The 12,995-nt window shown below is 43.2% G+C and overlaps 1 protein-coding gene across 5 annotated transcripts in view; it reads right to left on the reverse strand.

Moving 5' to 3' along the window:
* The window catches only part of cdc42ep4b (CDC42 effector protein (Rho GTPase binding) 4b), a 29,205-nt gene extending 16,463 nt beyond the window's left edge, over window positions 1-12,742 (reverse strand). The window contains exons 1-2 of one of the 5 annotated variants that reach the window (XM_078401125.1): window positions 12,685-12,732; window positions 2,350-2,633 (exon numbers count right to left, since the gene is read on the reverse strand). The gene's annotated coding sequence lies outside the window, so the exon portion shown is untranslated. Of the gene's footprint in view, window positions 1-2,349; window positions 2,634-11,330; window positions 11,443-12,684 lie in introns of those variants that run through there. The other 4 variants (XM_078401126.1, XM_078401128.1, XM_078401130.1 and 1 more) reach the window with 4 other exon arrangements.
* Window positions 12,743-12,995: the final 253 nt, after the last annotated feature.

The raw sequence follows: 12,995 nt of genomic DNA on the forward strand, positions 1-12,995 counted from the left end.
AAGTGGATAACCTCACATTTATCTATATTATACTGCATCTGCCACGCATCTGCCCACTCACTCAACCTGTCCAGGTCACCCTGCAACCTCCTAACATCATCTTCACAGTTCACACTGCCACCCAGCTTTGTGTCATCCGCAAACTTGCTAGTGTTGCTTCTAATTCCCTCTTCCAAATCATTAATATATATGGTAAACAGTTGCGGCCCCAACACCGAGCCTTGCAGCACTCCACTCGCCATTGCCTGCCATTCTGAAAAGGACCCGTTTACTCCTACTCTTTGCTTCCTGTCTGCCAACCAAATTTCTATCCATGTCAACACCCTACCCCAATACCATGAGCTCTAATTTTGCTCACCAATCTCCCGTGTGCGACTTTATCAAAGGCTTTCTGAAAGTTTAGATACACTACATCCACTGGCTCCCCTTCATCCATTTTACTTGTCACATCCTCAAACAATTCCAGAAGATTAGTCAAGCATGATTTCCCTTTCATAAATCCATGCTGACTTGGAATTATCCTTTTAGTGCTATCCAAATGCACCGTTATTACCTCTTTAATAATTGACTCCAGCATCTTCCCCACCACCGAAGTCAGGCTAACTGGTCTGTAATTCCCCATTTTCTTTCTTGTTCCTTTCTTGAAAAGTGGGATAACATTAGCTATCCTCCAATCCACAGGAACTGATCCTGAATCACCGGCACTTGCCGGTGCTCGTCCCACCTTTTCCATTTGTCTCTTCCTACAGTCATCTCCCTTCTACTCCATCAGTCTGAAGAATGGTCATGACCCAAAATACAAATTCTGTTCATTTAAGATAGGAGACACAAAATGCTGGAGTAACTGAGCAGGACAGGCAGCATCTCTGGAAAGAAGGGATGGTTGAAGTTTCAGTTCGAGACCCAACACATTTCTTCTGTTCATTTGCTTCCACAGATGCTGCCTGACCTATTGAGTATCCCAAGTGGTTTGTTTTTATTTGCCAACCTTTATATTTAATGCTCCAACCAATAAAGGGAAGCATACCATAACCCTCCTTATCTTGTGTTTCAGACAGTTATGGGCCTGCACACCAAGATCCTTCTGCATATCAATGCCTCTCAGGGTCCTACCATTATTTTTTTTGTAAACCAGCATCTGTGGTTCCTTGTGCTGTGTGCAATTTATTTTTTACTTTCCTCGTGCATATGACCTCCCAAATACATCACCTCACATTTGTCCAAATTCAACTCCATCTGTCATTTCTCTGCATGTTTCCCACTGATCAATGTAACTACTGTATTCTTTGATAACCTTCTTCCCTGCCCACAAGCCCACCAATTTTCATTGTTGATTGCAAACTTACTAATCAGACCACCTACATTTTCATCCAAAATTATTCCACAAACAGAGGACCCAGCACTAATCCACGCTTAATACCACTGGTCACAAACCTCCAGTCAGAGAAGTACCCCTCCACTGCTACCCTGTCTTCTCTGATCAGCTAATTTTGGCACTGATTTAGTAACCCACTGTGACCCAATTTTCTGCACAAGCCTACCACAAAGGACTGATTTTAATGCAGATCTAAAGTTAATGTAGAAAACAACTGCCCTACCGTCAAAGAACTAAATCAGACCTCTCCTGCACAAAGTTATGAGGACTATACCTGATCAGAACATGCTTTTTTCAAATTTAAGCAAATCCAGTACCTAAGAATCATCTCCTATAATTCCCAATCATTTGGTGCAAAGTATTAAGGCTCCTGTTAGACACTTATATAAAGAAACACTGTAAAATTGCTATTTTTACTTTTTTCTTCCACTGCATACTGCATTAGATTCAAATACAGTTAAACGTGCTTTCTCATCTTAATGGCGGCAATTGAATGATTCGGTTTAGCAACTTGTCAACTGAAGAGCAACTGACAAGCACCCGTGTAACTGCCCTAATTAAAACACGATAATGATTTGTTTTTGCTTCCCATCTCAACGTTTTACTTGGATTAATTCTTTTACTTTCACTTCGGTTTTTATTCCAATTACAAAACTGCGCCAGACTCAAAATTTCCATTGCGAAACCATAACTCAAAGCAGCCCATGCGAACCTAATTACTACCAAGAATGACTTTATTTTGGTTGACGAGTACAAAAACGTATTTGAAAAACGAAAGGGATAAAATTTAGCTGAATCGGCTCCAAACTCGGCACTATATCTAGACAGGGGGCGACAAACTACGGGAACCGTCCAGCAGACGCCTGAACATCATGAGCCATGACATCATGCTCGAAATGCTGAGTGAACGCACTCAACTCAAAAGTTACGAGTACTGCACTGTGAAGAAACTTCTCAAAGAAGATCGAACTTACCCGGGTCAATAAAGTTGTTAACCTTTGAAATCCAGTCAACGGGAATAAATCCCCCGAAGGTTATATTCCAGATATCCGTTTTTGGAATAATGCTTGCATCTGCTTCGTTTCGTCCCTTCGTCGGATTTATTTTCGACGAGCAGTTAAGCTAACACCAGACTTGCGGAAAATTGGGAACTTGACTCCGAACTGTGCTAAATTTCGGCGCTTCCACGGGCTGATTCTCAGGATCTCTTGGCGGGCGTCTTCGAGCAGACGTCGTCTGGTAAAATACACAACACGTTCTGGGATAGGTGGCGTAGTGCGAGCCAGTCAAAACCTTATCTCCGCCCCTTTAACTCTCACAGAGAGATCCACGTGGAAAATTGCATTCCCAATTAACGTAATGAAGAATTTGTACAGCTAAAACCTGTTTGAAAGAATACGTTTCTACCAGTACGTTCAGAAAACGAAACGACTGTGGATCGACGAAGACACTAAACCTGCAATTGCTCAAGGTGGATGTAGTGGGCCCTTTGTCCCAATGTAACATACCGGCTCGAAATATAGTAGAAGAAATGTTTATAGTAGAAGAAATAGTGTATAGTAGAAATAGTAGCAGAAGGAACTGCAGATGTTGGTTTACACCGAAGATAGACGCAAAACGTTGGAATAACAGCGGGACAGGCAACATTTCTGGAGAACATGGCTAGAGGATGATTCAGGGTGGTAGTTTTCAGATTGGGGGGGGGACGGGGGGACAGCTAGAAGAGAGGAAGGGCACGACAAAGTGTGATAGGTAATAGTGAAAACAGGCGGGAGGATCATCAAGGAGGAATGGACAATGGTTCATTGATGGCTATGGGGATAATGACAACGAAGCATACAAACAGTAAAATTAATTAGGAGTGTAGTGAAACTAGTCAGAGACCTAGGGTGGGGGAGGGACGGAGAGAGAGGGAAAGCAAGGGTAACTTGAAGTTAGAGAAATCAATATTCATAGCGCTGGGTTGTAAGCTGCTCAAAGGAAATATGAGGTGCTCTTCCTCCAATTTGCGTTTGACCTGACTGACAGTGGAGGAGGCCCAGGCCAGAAGGGTCTGTATGTGAATGGGAGGAGTTAAAGCGTTTAGCAACCGGGAGATTGCATGGACCTAGGTAGACTGAGTGATGGTGTTCAGCGAGACGATCGCCGAGTCTGCGCTTGGTTTCCTGACATATAGGAGTCCACACCTGGAACAGTAGATACAATAGTACCTTGTTTAAATGTAGTACTGTATATGGTAGACATATAGTATAATTTAATAATCTGATGGAGAATTTAGTGAGTCAAAGAGCAGTGGGTAAGGAATAGAGAAGCAAGGAACGGCAGATGCTGGTTTACAAAAGTGCTGGAGTAACTCAGCGGTTCAGGCAACATCTATGGAGAACACGGATAGGTGACGTCCCTGATGTTGCTCAACCTGCTGAGTTCTTTCCAGATTGTTGGTCCACATTCCAGCATCTGCAGTTTCTTGTTTAAATCATTTTACAATGAGTGCTGAAGCCAGATAAAGTCTTTAATGCCACCAACTCAATCCTTCGAAAACAGTCTGAAAAAGGGTCTTGCCCGAAATGTCACCCATTCCTTCTCTCCAGAGATGCTGCCTGACCCGCTGAGTTACTCCAGCATTTTGTGATACAATCCTTCGAAATGTCCTTTAAAGCTAGTCCGGTTTGGAGCTTGCTAAATAGACAATAGGTGCAGGAGTAGGCCATTCGGCCCTTCGAGCCAGCACCTCCATTCAATGTGATCGTGGCAGATCATTCTCAATCAGTACCCCGTTCCTGCCTTCTCCCCATACCCCCTGACTCCGCTATCCTTAAGAGTATCTAGCTCTCTCTTGAATGCATTCAGAGAATTGGCCTCCACTGCCTTCTGAGGCAGAGAATTCCACAGAATTACAACTCTCTGACTGAAAAGGTATTTCTTCATCTCCGTTCTAAATGGCCTACCCCTTATTCTTAAACATGGCCCCTGGTTCTGGACTCCCCCAACATTGTCTTCTGCAAATCTATGGCTCTTATGTTTCTCCATATCTCTGCACCCAGCTCTAGTAACCATCAGGTCAGTTAACATCCTTGAAAAGAAAAACTGAGTTCAAGTTTCAGGCTCAGAGAAAGCGAACTAGTTTAGGTTACAGGGAAGATGGAGAGATGGGTGGAACTGAAAAAAACGTACTTCTCATAAAGGGTCTCACAACTGAAACATGAACTATTTCATTCCATTGATGCTCCCTGGTCACTTAGAGTTTCTAGGATTTCCGCCTGCAGTTTTTAAAAACACTTAATTTTGTGATGCAATTAGAGCACTTTAGTTTTTGCATTTGCTGAACCATCTTTAACACAGTCATAGAGTGATACAGCGTGGAACACACCTTTCGGCCCAACTTGCCCACACTGGCCAAAATGTCCCGGCTACACTAGTCCCACCTGCCCGGGTTTGGTCCATATCCCTCCAAACCTGTCCTATCCATATACCTGTCTAACTGTTTCTTAAACGTTGGGATAGTTCCTGCCTCAACTACCACCTCTGGTAGCTTATTCCATAGACCCACCAATCTTTGTGAAAAAGTTACCCCTCAGATACCCACTACATCTTTCCCTTAAACCTTAAACCTATGACCTCTGGCCTTGATTCACCTACTCTGGGCAAGAGACTGTGCATCTACCTGATCTATTCCTCTCATGATTTTTACACCTCTAAGATCACCCCTCATCCTCCTGCATTCCAAGGAATAGAGTCCCAGCCTACACAACCTCTCCCTGTAGCTCAGGCCCTCTAGTCCTGCCAACATCCTCATAAATCTTCTCTGTGCCCTTTCCAGCTCGACACCATTGTTCCTATAACATGGTGTCCAGAACTGAACACAATACTCTAAATGTGGCCTCACCAACATCGTATTCAACTGTAGCATGTCCTCCCAACCTCTATGCTCAATACTCTAACTGATGAAGGCCAGTGCCAAAAGCCTTTTTGACCATTTTATCTACCTACGATTCCACCTTCATGGAATCATGCACCTACACTCCTAGATCCCGCTGCTCGACAACACTCCCCAGAGGCCTACCATTCACTGTGTAGGTCCTGCCCATGTTAGATTTCCCAAAATGCAATACCCCACATTTTTTCTGTATTAATTTCCATCAACCATTCCTCAGCCCACCTGGCCAATCGATAAAGATCCTGCTGTATTTTTTCACACCCACCTTCACTATTTGCAAAACCACACACATTTGTATCATCTACAAACTTGCTAATCTTGCCATGTATGTTCTCATCTAATGGGCAAGGGGCCCAGCAATAACGTGTTCAGCACCGAACCCTGAGGCACACCAATAATCACAGGCCTCCAGTCCGAGAAGCAACCTTCCACCATCGCCATCTGCTTACTACCATGAAGCCAATTTTCTATCCAATCAGCTGACTAGGGATAGACCATGCTGGCTATCCCTAATCAGCCCTTCGAAATGCATGTATATCAGTGCATCCAAATGCATGTATATCCTATCCTAGAATACTTATTAACTTTCTAACTACAGATGTTATGCTCACTTGCCCATAATTCCCAGCATTTTCCCTGCAGCCCTTCTTGAATAGAGGTACAACATTTGCCACACTCCAATCTTCCCACACCTCTCCTGTATTTAAAGACGACTCGTAAATTTCAACCAGGGCTCCCGCAATTTCCTCTCTAGATTCCCACAATGTCCTTGGATATAGCTGCTCAGGATCTCCTCCTGATCAGGATCTCTAGAGTATTTAACTCCTTTAAATAATTTAATGAATTAGAGCAATCGAAAATATTGCTCAGCAGCAAATCACGAAAGAGTGAAATTAGAATGAAGACCATTCATCTGGAGCAGAATCACCAATTGCACAAATTAAAATCCAACTCTAGAGCAATTTGGCACATTATAATCTGCAAAGGAAAGTCTTCAGTGAACAATTATGCCACCATTTCATAAAATTACTTGTGTAGAATTAACAAGTAATGGGTTCCCTTGCCTTCTTCAAAACCTATAACAAACTCTAGCCAAAATATACACCTTACAGTATATTTAATAGAAACCAGAACTTTGGCTAATGTTTTGTATTCAGCATGGGAAGTTAAATTATCCCACCCACTCCAGCAGTTAACAACTCTAAATCTTAAATGGGATTTTATCTTTATCACATCAAATGTTTGTTCTGCAAGTATGAGAAAATATTTTTCTCATACATAAAACAATGTTATTCACTACCAACAGTATCAGCCAGTGAATTGAGGTGGAACAAGGTACATGACTCTCAAAGTGAACTCATAGACAGTATACTGGTCAACAAGCAGAGGAAATAGCAGGGTAACTTCTCCAGAAAATGACATGAGGAAGATATCCATACAGTATTATGTGTGCCAATCTCTATTACTTATCGCACTGCCTGGCTACGTCATATTGACCCTTCCCTCACCTTAAAAACATTTAAAGACATAATTGGACTAAACAAAATTTAAATAATTTGAATTGAACCTATGTATTGATTGATCCATCATATGAAAATAGGAGTGAGTTGCCCATTTGACCCTTTGCGTCTGCTCTGCCATTTTGCAAAATCTTGGCTAATCTGATTGTAACCCAAACTCCATAATCCTGTACCCATGATTACCTTTTATCTCTTGCTTATCAAAAATTTGTTCCACCCATGCCTTAGAAATACTCAAAAACTCAGTTTCCACAATTCTGAGAGTTCCAAAAAAATCATACTCCTGTGGAAAAAAAGATACCTCATCAGTCTTAAGCAAGTGATTCTTTTAAAAAAAGATGTTCCCTCTTTTCAATATTCTCCCACAAAAGGAAACATTGAAACATTGTGGTGAGAAATAGTGCTCTTTCCACCAATTGCCAATAGCCAAGTTGAGTTTAACAGTGCAGATCATCAGATTCAGATACTAATGAGGTTTAATTTCTCCTAAATTCACCTGACACTAGAATCTCAAACCAGCAGTAAAACAAATGTTGACAAAATGAAACACCTTTCACATATCTGAATAGAAAGGTTTTAAATCTACAAAAATTACCATACTCACAGACAAGACTGTTGTGGAGCAGCACACAAGTGAAAATCAAATACAAAATGTTAAATACAGATCGGAACACTCCAGTCTGGCATTTTGTGATATGGCTATTCATGTTTTGAAACTGGTGCCATTATTTTGCAGAGCAGCCTATGGTGACTGCATTAGAGAATTTATTAATAAATTTACTTGGTTTCCCCTTTTTAAGTTTTATTATCTCTTCTGTGTACCCATGTTACGGCAGTTTTGGTACAGAAATTCACCCTTGGCGAACTGACAAATAACTTCCAAAAAATGTAATACAGAGAAATGTGAGGTGTTGGATTTTGGGACGTCTAACCAGGGCAGTACCTACACAGTGAATGGTAGGCCTCTGGGGAGTGTTGTAGAGCAGAGGGATCTAGGAGTACAGGTGAGTGGTTCCTTGAAGATTGAGTTGGACAAACAGGAATTATTCATTGGAATATGGTCTCCTTTTATTGATTACTTAAAGGGTCAGAATGGTTCAGCACAGGAACCTGACTAGCACTCGGACTAAGGAATGGATGAAATGCTATACTTTGAAATGTATGTATATATCTCGAATGAAGTTTTTGTTATTTTAATAAACTTTTCCATTCTTCTTTAACTAACTTTTTCCTTATCTTTATAATTTGTTTTTGTTTTTGTTTTTATTTTGCTTCTCTCTCTTTTCTTTCTTTACTTCATCTATTTCTTTAGTTCTATCTAGTTTAAAAAAAAAAGGGGGCAAAATGTATTGGAGACAATATAATAATAATTGACAATATTATCAATTTAAAAATGTATGACTGTAAAGATGTACCTATCTCCAATAAAAAATTTATCTCAAAAAAGAAGATTGAGTCGCAGGTAGATAAGGTGGTCAAAGAGGCTTTTGGCACTTTGACAAGTAGGTTGAGTAGGCTGGGTCTCTATTCCTTGGAGCACAGGAGTTCCAGGGGTGATCTTATAGAGGTGTATAAAATCATGAGAGGAATAGATCGGGTAGATGCACAGAATCTCTTGCCCAGAGTAGAGGAGTCAAGGACCAGAGGATATAGGTTCAAGGTGAAGGGGAAAAGATGTAATAGGTGTCCGAGGGGTAACTTTTTCACACAAAGGGTGGTGGGTGAATGGAACATATGCCAGAGGAGGTAGTTGAGGCTGGGACTATCTCAAAGTTTGAGAAACCGTTAGAAAGGTACATGGATGGGACAAGTTTGGATATGAATATGGACCAAGAGCAGGCAGGTGGGACTAGTGTAGATGGGACATGTTGGGCTGAAGTGCCTGTTTCCACACTGTATCACTCAATAACTACAAATCTGAGATATGAAATAACGATGCTCACTTACAAAATTAATGTGGAAAAAAAACATACCACATATACAAACAACTGAACTAGTTTACTGCGGACACCGATTATAGGCTGCTGGTTCAATGGCAAGCCACTTAAGATATTTGCTTTGGAAACTAACAAAAGGAGCTGTTTCTCAGGACTGCTTCTGTGGTCTAAGCCCTGGTCAGATCTCCCAAGAGTACCGGAATAAAGAATTTGAAGTTGTAACTTGGACCCTTTTGAAGAAGGGTCTCAACTCGAAACATCACCCATTCCTTCTCTCCATGCCCGTCCCGTTAAATTACTCCAGCATTTTGTGTCTATCATTGGTTTAAACCAGTATCTGCAGTTCCTTCCTATACACTTGGAATCTATTGGTGGCCTCAAGAGTTACTTTAGGTATGTTTAACATTTTAAACTCCTTCACAAATTATGGTAACTCAAGAAAATGGATTAGGGTCATTAACTCAAGAGTATGTTTCGGCAACTTGGACCACAGCAGTATGAACACTGAGCATAATGCAAGAAAACAAAACCAGCAGCAGGTCACTTAGCCCCTCGTCTGCCCCGTTGTTTAGTATGATCATGGCTGATCTGCCCGGCCTCATCTCGACTTCTGATCATTTCCCATTGCCCATGGAAAATCTACTTGCCCTTTAAATAAGGATTGCGTTTCATTAAATAGTTTCATTAAAATTGTCAGACCGCTTGTCTGATATTTAATTTTCCTCAGATAGACACAAAAAGCTGGAGTAACTCACCTTTCCTGTCATCACTATGACTGCCTACATCTGCCTCTGCGAATCTCAGGTCAAATCACCCATCCTTGCCTTTTTTTGTTAATTCATTTGTTCCCCAATTCTCTTGTCTTCCATTCTATTCTCAGCAAGTTCATAAAGTTTATCTAAAATTTTGCTGCATAAATCCTAACTGATAACAAGTCCCATTCACCCATCATCCTTCTAATTGCCTGCTCACATCGGCTCCCATTCAGCATCTACCCGATTATAAAGTTTTAATTACAAACAAGGAACTGCAGATGCTGGTTTACCAAGGAAAGACACAGCTTTTTTTTTCTTTGCCCACCCCTGCAATCAGTCTGAAGAAGGGCCCCGACCTGAAACATCACCTATCCATGTACTCCAGCATTTAGTGTCTTTGCAAAGTTTTCATCTTCATTTTCAAATTCCTCATTGGTCTTGTCTCAAACTCTTATCCAGATTAGCTGGAAAAGCCATGCTCCTCTTCTTTTGCTATTTGATCATAACTTTAAACACCACCACAATTGACAACATATTTAATCACTGGAATCCCATCCATTCAAGGTGTCCATTAGTGTCCCCTCAGACTAAGATTTTGGTCACCTGGTCCAATACCATGTTGAGAATAATGTTTAAGAGTGGCACATATGGTACATTTGAATTAATTAAAAACAATGAATAAATGCAATTTGTACCCCTTGCTGCGTGCAGAAAGAAACTGCTAAAGTGTAAAATAGCCTTGGGTGTATTTCATATTTTTTTCATATTTCAGATACAGCGTGGAAACAGGCCTTTTCCGCCCACCAAGTCCGCACCGCCCAGCGATCCCCGCATGTTAACACTATCCTACACACACTAGGGACAATTTAAAAAAAAACATTTACCCAGTCAATTAACCTACATACCTGTACGTCTTTGGAGTGTGGGAGGAAACCGAAGATCTCGGAGAAAACCCACGCAGGTCACGGGGAGAACGTACAAACTCCTTACAGTACAGCACCCGTAGTCAGGATCGAACCTGAGTCTCCGGTGCTGCATTCGCTGTAAGGCAGCAACTCTACCGCTGCGCCACCGTGCCGCCGTGTGGCAAGAATGAGGACATCACAAGTCCAGGGAGTTGTTCGCATCTAATCTGGATGGGAGTGGAGGGAGGTGGGTGCTGGTGAAAGAGATTTTTAAATCTACATGGACAGGATGGTCATAAATAAGGGCGGGGAGGTGGTGGTGAAGAGAAGATAATGTGGAACAGGGAAATTATAGGGAATATGGGTGAAGGTATTGAAAGCTTACTTCACTGCCTGATATGGTTTGTGAATCGGTCATAGTTTCTCAACTGCATGCACTTTCTTCCATGGATAAACTTTGGAAGAGTTTGGCAAGCCATACATAACATTCTTGATTTCAGACCTTCAACTCGTGTAGACATCACACACAAATTTGAAACGACTGAAACAGACTTCCCTATGACACCTCACTTTCAGACAGGTTGAGTCCCCATATCTTGAAGGAATATAATGTTCGTCTTAAACCAATGAGCTGTCATTATCCAAGGAGTGATATTGACATTAGAGATAGGATTAGTTTACATTAAAATACATGAAAATTGATCTTATTGGTCAAACAGCTGCACATGAATTCACTATTTGCAGGAACAAATCTAATTAAGCACACTTCATGGCACCAAAACACCAAGTGATGTAGTAAATAATTCAATAATCTGACACAAAGAAGAAAGTCACAAGGAAGCTTTATGAAACATTGGTTAGGCTACAACCGGAAGACTCTTGTGCAGTCCTTGTACCATACCTTAAGAAAGGTGTGCAGAACGTGGAGTGGGCACAGGGAAGACTGATCACAATGATTCAAGGATGAAGAACGGATAAGCTGTGGCTCTTTTCCTGCCACAGGGGAAGGGGGGTCTAGAACTCAAGAATGTAGGATTAGTGTGATAAGTAAATGAACCAGAAGAAACAAAAGAAATCTTAAAAGCGCCAGAGTGAAGGTAGATTTGATTACTACATTGAGAAGAAAGCTGGAATAACAACAGTAAAGTGTTTCTAGGAAAAGGGTGGGAAGTGGGAGAGAGGGACGGATGTAGTAAAGATGTTGAATGGCCTCCTTTCATACTGTAATTGTTTTGAAATAAAACATTCATCTGCTCAAACCTTCGGCTCCAAAATTTCCCATCCATACCCTTTCTTACAAAGCTCTCCCTAAAGTTCAAATCTCTGACCAAGCCCTTCCTTCGGCAATCACTTCAATATATGGCTCAGCGTCAATGTACTGTAACAACCACAAGAAGGACAGGGCAAGTCAGATACGTTCAAGGTTAGTGGGAGTGGTGGTTGTTGTCATCCATGTCTTATTTCCATTTTCCTTTGTCTCCCTTCTTCCCCATCACCCATCTGTCGTTTGTTTCAAGTCCACCCCACGGTTTATTTAAAATGTTTCTTTGGTTTACACTACACACAATGACTCTGCTTACATAGTTAAACATTTGCTCGCAACAAGGAAACAAATTAACCAGCGAATTCACATCACACAACCAAGATAACAATGAAGAGCGAGGGAAGACGATAGCAGCAGCGGCGTTCAGAGGTACTGTCCCCCTCCACCGTTGCTCCACTGTGACCGTCCGTTCCCATGCAACGCCTCGCCGATGGGAACAACGGGAGGAAGGAAACGGACAGAGCGTTTAACCGGCGGGGAGGGAGGTCGTTTCGGGTGGCGCTGGGCGAGGTAGCGGCCATGGAGCGGCTGGGAAGGAGCGCGCGTTCCGGGAGGGATGGGGGGGGCAACCGCTCTCCCCCCCCCCGCGAGCCAGCGCCCGCTGACCGTTGACGCCTCCCTCCCCTCAAGCCAGCGCCCGCTGACCGTTGACGCCTCCCTCCCTTCGAGCCCGCTGACCGTTGACGCTGCCCGCTCCCCGCGAGCCACCGCACGCTGACCGTTGGCGCTGCCCGCTCCCCGCGAGCCAGCGCCCGCTGACGTCTCTCTCCCCTCGAGCCAACGCCCGCTCCTCAGATCCCGCCGGACTGCGGGCGTCCGCTCAGCCCGATTCCCTTCAATACAGCGGCGAGCATCCAGACGCTCCACCGGGGCAGGAGACGCCCCTCTACAGGCAGGACGCTCGCTACCCGATTCAAAAACCGGCACCCACCTCATCTCATCATCGCCCTGCTCTCGTTGTCCCGCCGCGTCTTCCCCCTTCAGACGGCGGCCGCCAATCCCGCCTGCCCGCCCGCCACGTCACCGCCATGCGTCACCTGAAGCCCAGGACCAATCAGCTGCCGGCCCCAGAGGTCCCGCCCACCGGCGGCCAGGAGCTCGCGGCATCACTGCTCGTCTGAGGTAAACGGACCGAGAGGTCCACTTGTAGATAAGACAATAGACAATAGGTGCAGGAGGAGGCCATTCGGCCCTTCGAACCAGCACCGCCATTCAATGTGATCATGGCTGATCATTCTCAAT

Source organism: Rhinoraja longicauda, chromosome 6, assembly GCF_053455715.1.
Source record: "Rhinoraja longicauda isolate Sanriku21f chromosome 6, sRhiLon1.1, whole genome shotgun sequence".
Taxonomy (NCBI): domain Eukaryota; kingdom Metazoa; phylum Chordata; class Chondrichthyes; order Rajiformes; family Arhynchobatidae; genus Rhinoraja; species Rhinoraja longicauda.